Below are 6,155 nucleotides of genomic sequence, written 5' to 3'. Positions count from 1 at the left end.
AAAAAAAAAAAAAAAAAAAAAAAAAGTCAAGGAGTCTTTTGCTTTTACTTGCTTACCTATGCTGCTGTGTTTTACATTTAACTTCCTTCCTGATACACAGGAAGGACTGTGTCTGCTTGGACTGGACACAGTTGGACTTTCAAGTGAGTTGGCCAGCTCTGGGTCTTTGATCTGTTCCCCTCTGTTGGAGGGACAGAATCCGCCATTTTCTTAGGAGAATGGTGCAACTGGGAAATCCTTGTCCTGTAGGTTGAAGGCCAATCACCTCTCTCTCTCTCTCTCTCTTTCTCTCTCTCTCAACAGGGTCTCATTCTGTTCCCTGGCTGGAGTGCAGTGGCATTATCACAGCTCACCATAGACTCGACCTCCTGGGCTCAGGTGATCCTCCTGCCTCAGCCTCCCAAGTAGCTGGGACTACAGGTATGTGCCATTATTCCCAGCTATTTTTTATTTTTTATTTTTTTTGTGGAGATGGGGTTTCATCATTTTGCCCAGGCTGCTTCTCTCTCTCTTTATTCATGTGTTCTTTCACTTTTTGATATCTCAGCCTTGCCCATCTCTTTTTCTCACCCAGGGGTATGGATCTACACATAGAAGACTTAAGCTCTAGGTACAGACCTTCCACACATCTGTCTGCCTATCCCTGGCTTAGGTCTGGGTCTGAGCCACTCACAAAGAGGTCCAAGATGGCTATATTGCAGCTATAAGGCAAACACTACAAATCTTTCTCCTGAATTAGAACTTGAATAAAAGAAGAGTCAGAGTCCAGAATCACACTCCAGCATTCAGGCTGTGGGCTTACCGTGGTCGGGAGAGTCTGGGTGCTAACTCTTCCTGGCTAAAGATTGATTTCTCAGAAACAGAAATCTCATTCATATTCATGTCGTAGGATCTTTCAACATGCTAAGGTGCTAATATTATTTCATTATTATAATCTTGGGAGTTATTTTCCTGGTGAAGAACCAGATGTATGAGAGATTAAGTTGTTGGTCTAGAGTCATATAGCTTATGAGGAGAAGAACTGAGGTTTGAACTTGTCGTTTGACTGCAAGAACCGTGCATGCTACATTTTACCACGCTACTTTTCTGAAACCAAGAGAAAATATACTGAAAAAATGAGAGAGGTGAGAAAAAATGGAGAAATTAAGATGTAGAAAGAATAAAAAGAGTGAAATAAATTTTACTTCGGTGAATAGAAACTGATCTGGCTGTTTTAAGCAGAAAGGGATTTCCTGTAGTGGGATTAAGTGCTAATAAGAACATACATATGATAATGACACAAAAGCAGAAACAACCCTTTTTTGAAAAAGTGAAAATAAGAAAAGTCAAAGATGTCCTAAGTGTACATGGCTAAATGCTTTTTAAAATTAGAGTGATTCTGAAACATAACATGTAAAAAATTCTGCAACATATGGGCAACAGGAAAATGATTGTGACAGATAAAAAACAAAAATTTTTAGACTGTGTGCCATGCATGAAAGCTCAACATTAAGGGAGTTTATAAAGCTCTTACAAGACTTTCTTCATATAGAGAGAGGTCATTAAGTACTAGCTATTAGTATCACTATCCTAACATTTACTCAGGAGAAACCATAGACTACATATATCATGTGGAAACTGCCAACTCACACAATTTTTGTTGCAAGCTACAGGTAGTTGACTGTTTTCAAAGCCCCTTCAAGTCTTTTATTGTCAAGATAAGTGACAAGGCACCTGGCTATGGAGGACTCCAGATTCAATATCTGGTAAGGTGGCTCCAAACACATCTGAGACCTAAGGTTGGTGGTGCCACCCTCAATAGATTCTGTTCTTTTTTTTTTTTTTAAATTATAATTCATATACTCCTTATGTCAAATCACACAACAGAGATGTATGAAGAGAAAGTTCAGAAATGCAGCCAAATCAAATTTCCCATCTAATTTTGCTAACAAATGTTAATGGCTCTATGCCAGTCAAAACATTTCCAATCAATGCATTTCAAATTCAGGTAACGTTTGTTCATTTTGGAAAAAGTTACGAAATAGAAGCTAGGAGTAAAATAGCATGCCTTCAAAAGAATTTCATTTCAGAGAATTAGTGGTGGAAATACAAAGACAGTAAGCTTAAATCTTTTATGGATGTATGAACAAAAGGACTTAGAACAAACAAATTACCTTTATAGTATTTTGTTAGTTAACTATAAAAATAAATTTTTGTTGGTATTCTAGAAAAAAAAGAATGTTTATTATACAAGACTGTGAGCTCCTTAAGGATTGGTATTATCATAAAACCTAGCAAAGAACCAACCTCACCATGTGATGGGTATTTTCTGAGTATTTGTTAAAATTTTAAAAAAGAACATTTAAACTCCATTAAATGCCAGGCTTTTTGTTTCTGTAATGTCAATGGAGCGCTCATTTTACTTATTATGAATATTACTTTCTTCCACTATAATCTTTAAAATCAGATAAAACATATTTATTCAATTTATTAATTTGTTTCACGTATTTTTATTTAATTACTGTTATTGTACAGTTATATGTATTTAAGAATTTAGTATATTTTCTACTTGTTTTATGACTGAATATTTTAAAAAATTGTTATAAATTTTCAATACTTCCTTCATATAATACATAGCATACATAATGGCCGGGTGCAGTGGCTCATGCCTGTAGTCCCAGCACTTTGGGAGGCCGAGGCGGGTGGATCACGAGGTCAGGAGATCGAGACCATCCTGGCTAACATGGTGAGACCCCGTCTCTACTAAAAATACAAAAAATTAGCTGGGCGTGGTGGCGGGCGCCTGTAGTCCCAGCTACTCGGGAGGCTGAGGCAGGAGAATGGCGTAAACCGGGAGGCAGAGCTTGTAGTGAGCCGAGATCGCGCCACTGTACTCCAGCCTGGGCGACAGAGTGCGACTCCTTCTCAAAAAACAAAAAACAAAAAACAAAAACATAGCATACATATTAACTTACTTCAGCACCACTTAAATTAATGTTTCTGTAAGAAAACAAATTACAAAATCCAAATAATATGTTGTTTAGAATTCTAAGTCTCTTTATAATTTAGGGACTGCTTATGATGATTCATTTGTGGAGTTTAATCCATAGTATCAGGTATATTTGAAATGTGCATTAATGGCACAGAAAGAAAAGGAGACAAAGGAAGCATCTACTTTTATTACCTCTGAAAAATATCTAAGTAATTCCATACATATGGCTACCTGTTTTCTTCCTGACCATCCCAAGGGACAGCTTTGCCACAATAGTTCCCAGTAACTGACTTTATTCCAAACAAATGTAACCCAGCCTGTACTTAAATAACTACATTACATCTGGGTGTCTCCTTCTTGCTCTCCTTTCTCCCGTCTATGAGGACTTTACCTTTTGTTAATCAGCTAACAAAATTCAGGTAGTGCCACTCATCAAGAAATCAAGGCCCTGTAATAGGGTGCTAGGTTGTTCTTACTGACATGTAGTATCCATCTCACTCAATATGAAGCCTATGATTGAATTTAAATAATAACCAAATCTACAGCTCAACCAATTGGTTTTTAATGAGATGCTTGCACAGTTATATTTTATTTTGTATAAGGAATAAGGTCCCTGGGCATCACTGACTATGGAAAGGTTAAGGAAGAAAAAAGTGTAAAGGGAGTTTAAAAATACATAAGGTTAATTGAAATTCCAGGTTCTTCTGCAATCAAAGCAATTCTAACTCAGTTTGGTGGTAATGAAACATGCTTTAGAGGTGTGTTATGGTTATGAGGAGCAGATATTTTATCCTGGTTAGTGTTAATTTTGCTAAAGAAACCAATGTCTCAGAAAGTTTTATTTCCATTTGGATGTGGTTTTGTTAGTCTAAATTTGATAGAAAGGTCAAGACTCTTTAGAGTTGGGTCTTCTTTTCCTTTTCAAAAGAGAGATGGTCAGTGGCAGGAGCTAAAGCATCTTGATTTGAGAAATAGACCTTTAATTAAAGAATGTCATTTTCTTGTCCTGCTAGAAAACAAAACCACATCTTTAAATCTTCTGTGGATGGTTGAGAGATTATAATAAAGATTGGTGTACTAATAGTCCTTTTTATATATAAAAGAAAAACTGATGGATTTTAGTAACTACAAAACACTTGACTATATCAATCTCATACATTTTTATTGGCTGAATTTTCTAGTAATTGCATATAACACATGAATGTGCTTCTAATTAAATTAATTCATTTAGAGGAAAAAAGACCTCATAAACCAATTGTTAGTTTCATGATTTTTTTTTTTTGACCTGGAGTCTGGCTCTTTCACCCAGGCTGGAGGGTAGTGGTGCATGGCAACCTCTGCCTCCCAGGTTCAGGTGATTCTCCTGCCTCAGCCTCCCAAGTAGCTAGGACTACAAACGTACCACCACGCCTGACTAATTTTTTTTATTGTCAGTAAAGATGGGGTTTCACCGTGTTGGCCAGGCTGGTCTCAATTAAATCCTGGCCTCAATTAATCCTGCCACCTCGACCTCCCAAAGTGCCGGGATTACAGACATGAGCCACCATGCCCAGCCTAATCTTATTTACCGTAGATTATTTTTTTTCCAGGTAAATGAACTAGGAGACTATTGTCTCCTAGTGTTTGGAAAATAACACTATGAATTGATAACCGCAAAAGTGGCAATTCAGTAGGTTATGTTATTCCTAACACTAATAATAAATAACGACACTGAAATTCAGTAGGTTATGTTATTCCTAACACTAATAATAAATAACGACACTGAAACAGGAAGGGTTCCTTTGTCCCCCTGGCAGGGCGTGCGATGGGAGTGTGGCTCACTTCTTCAGGGCCCTGCTGCTCAAACCTCTAGGGGAGCATACAGACAGGCAGGCTGTGGGCCTCCCACCCTACAGCAGTGTCTAGGGGTGAATGTTTACAGCTGAAGCCCCAGTGGGTGTGTGTTACATGATGCGCTTTTAGTTTGCTGTCTATAGGCAGCTTATATTAACCAGTTCAATTAGACCCTCTACCTTATCTGGAGGGCTGAGGGCTTTCTGTATCCCGGGTTCTTGCCTTGGAATACCAGAAGAATCGGACCACACTTGGGCTTGGAGAATGAGTGCAAAGTTTATTGAGTTTATTGAGTAGAAATAGCTCTCAGCGGATGGGGGAGCCAGAAGGGAGCTGGAGTTTGGCTGCTTACTGACCCCGGCTCTCCTTTGACTGCCTCGGCCAAACTCTGCCTGGTCCCCCGGGTTGATGGCCTCCTGGTGTGGCAGCGCCTATTGGCGTGCTCTCCCGCTGGCGTCCTCTCCCGCTGGCGTGCTCTGGACAACCTTGTCGAGTAAAAGCTTGTATCTTCTTCCACCAATGTGCTCCTCAAGATGTCCAGCAGCTTCTTTTTCCACTGATGTGCCCCTCTTGACATCTGGCCGCCTGCGTGTCTGCCCACTAGGGTGTAAGCCCAGGATGGGGGCATGGTGGGCCAGGGTGGTCTTGGAAAATGCAACATTTGGTTACCAAAGCAAGAGTGCCTGTCCTCACCTAGGTCCATAGGGGTGGAGCCCTAGCCAGGGACTTGCTTTTCTCTACCCGGCACTTCCCTGCCCCTGTATCAACACTACTTGATTAAAATTCCAACTTTGCTACTTATTTGCTGTGTGACCTTGGGCAAGTTAATTGATTTTTTTTCCTCTTCAGTCAAATGTCTTTGTTTACATGTGTGTAAACTTGCAATGAAAATAATAGTTTTTGGCTGGGCGCGGTGGCTCACGCCTGTAATCCCAGCACTCTGGGAGGCAGACGAGGTCAGGAGAGCGAGACCATCCTGGCTAACACGGTGAGACCCCGTCTCTACTAAAAATACAAAAAAAAAAAAAGTAGCCGGGCGTGGTGGCGGGCGCCTGTAGTCCCAGCTACACGGGAGGTTGAGGCAGGAGAATGGCGTGAACCCGGGAGGCGGAGCTTGCAGTGAGCAGAGATCGCGCCACCGCACTCCAGCCCGGGTGACAGAGTGAGACTCCGTCTCAAAAAAAAAAAAAAAAAAAAAAAAGAAAATAATAGTTTTTTTTCCCTGAGGATCAATTAATTCATATAAAGCACTTAGAACGTAATACATGCAATATTTGTTTTCATTTTTCTATTCAACGAAAGTTATACTTTGAGCCAATTCCCCTTCCCTAGCAGACACATCATCTCAGCC

The sequence above is a fragment of the Rhinopithecus bieti genome, unplaced genomic scaffold, assembly GCF_001698545.2.
Source record: "Rhinopithecus bieti isolate Rb0 unplaced genomic scaffold, ASM169854v2 scaffold_9996, whole genome shotgun sequence".
Lineage (NCBI taxonomy): Eukaryota > Metazoa > Chordata > Mammalia > Primates > Cercopithecidae > Rhinopithecus > Rhinopithecus bieti.
The sequence above is the reverse complement of the archived record's forward strand: the minus strand, read 5'-3'. Positions refer to the sequence as shown.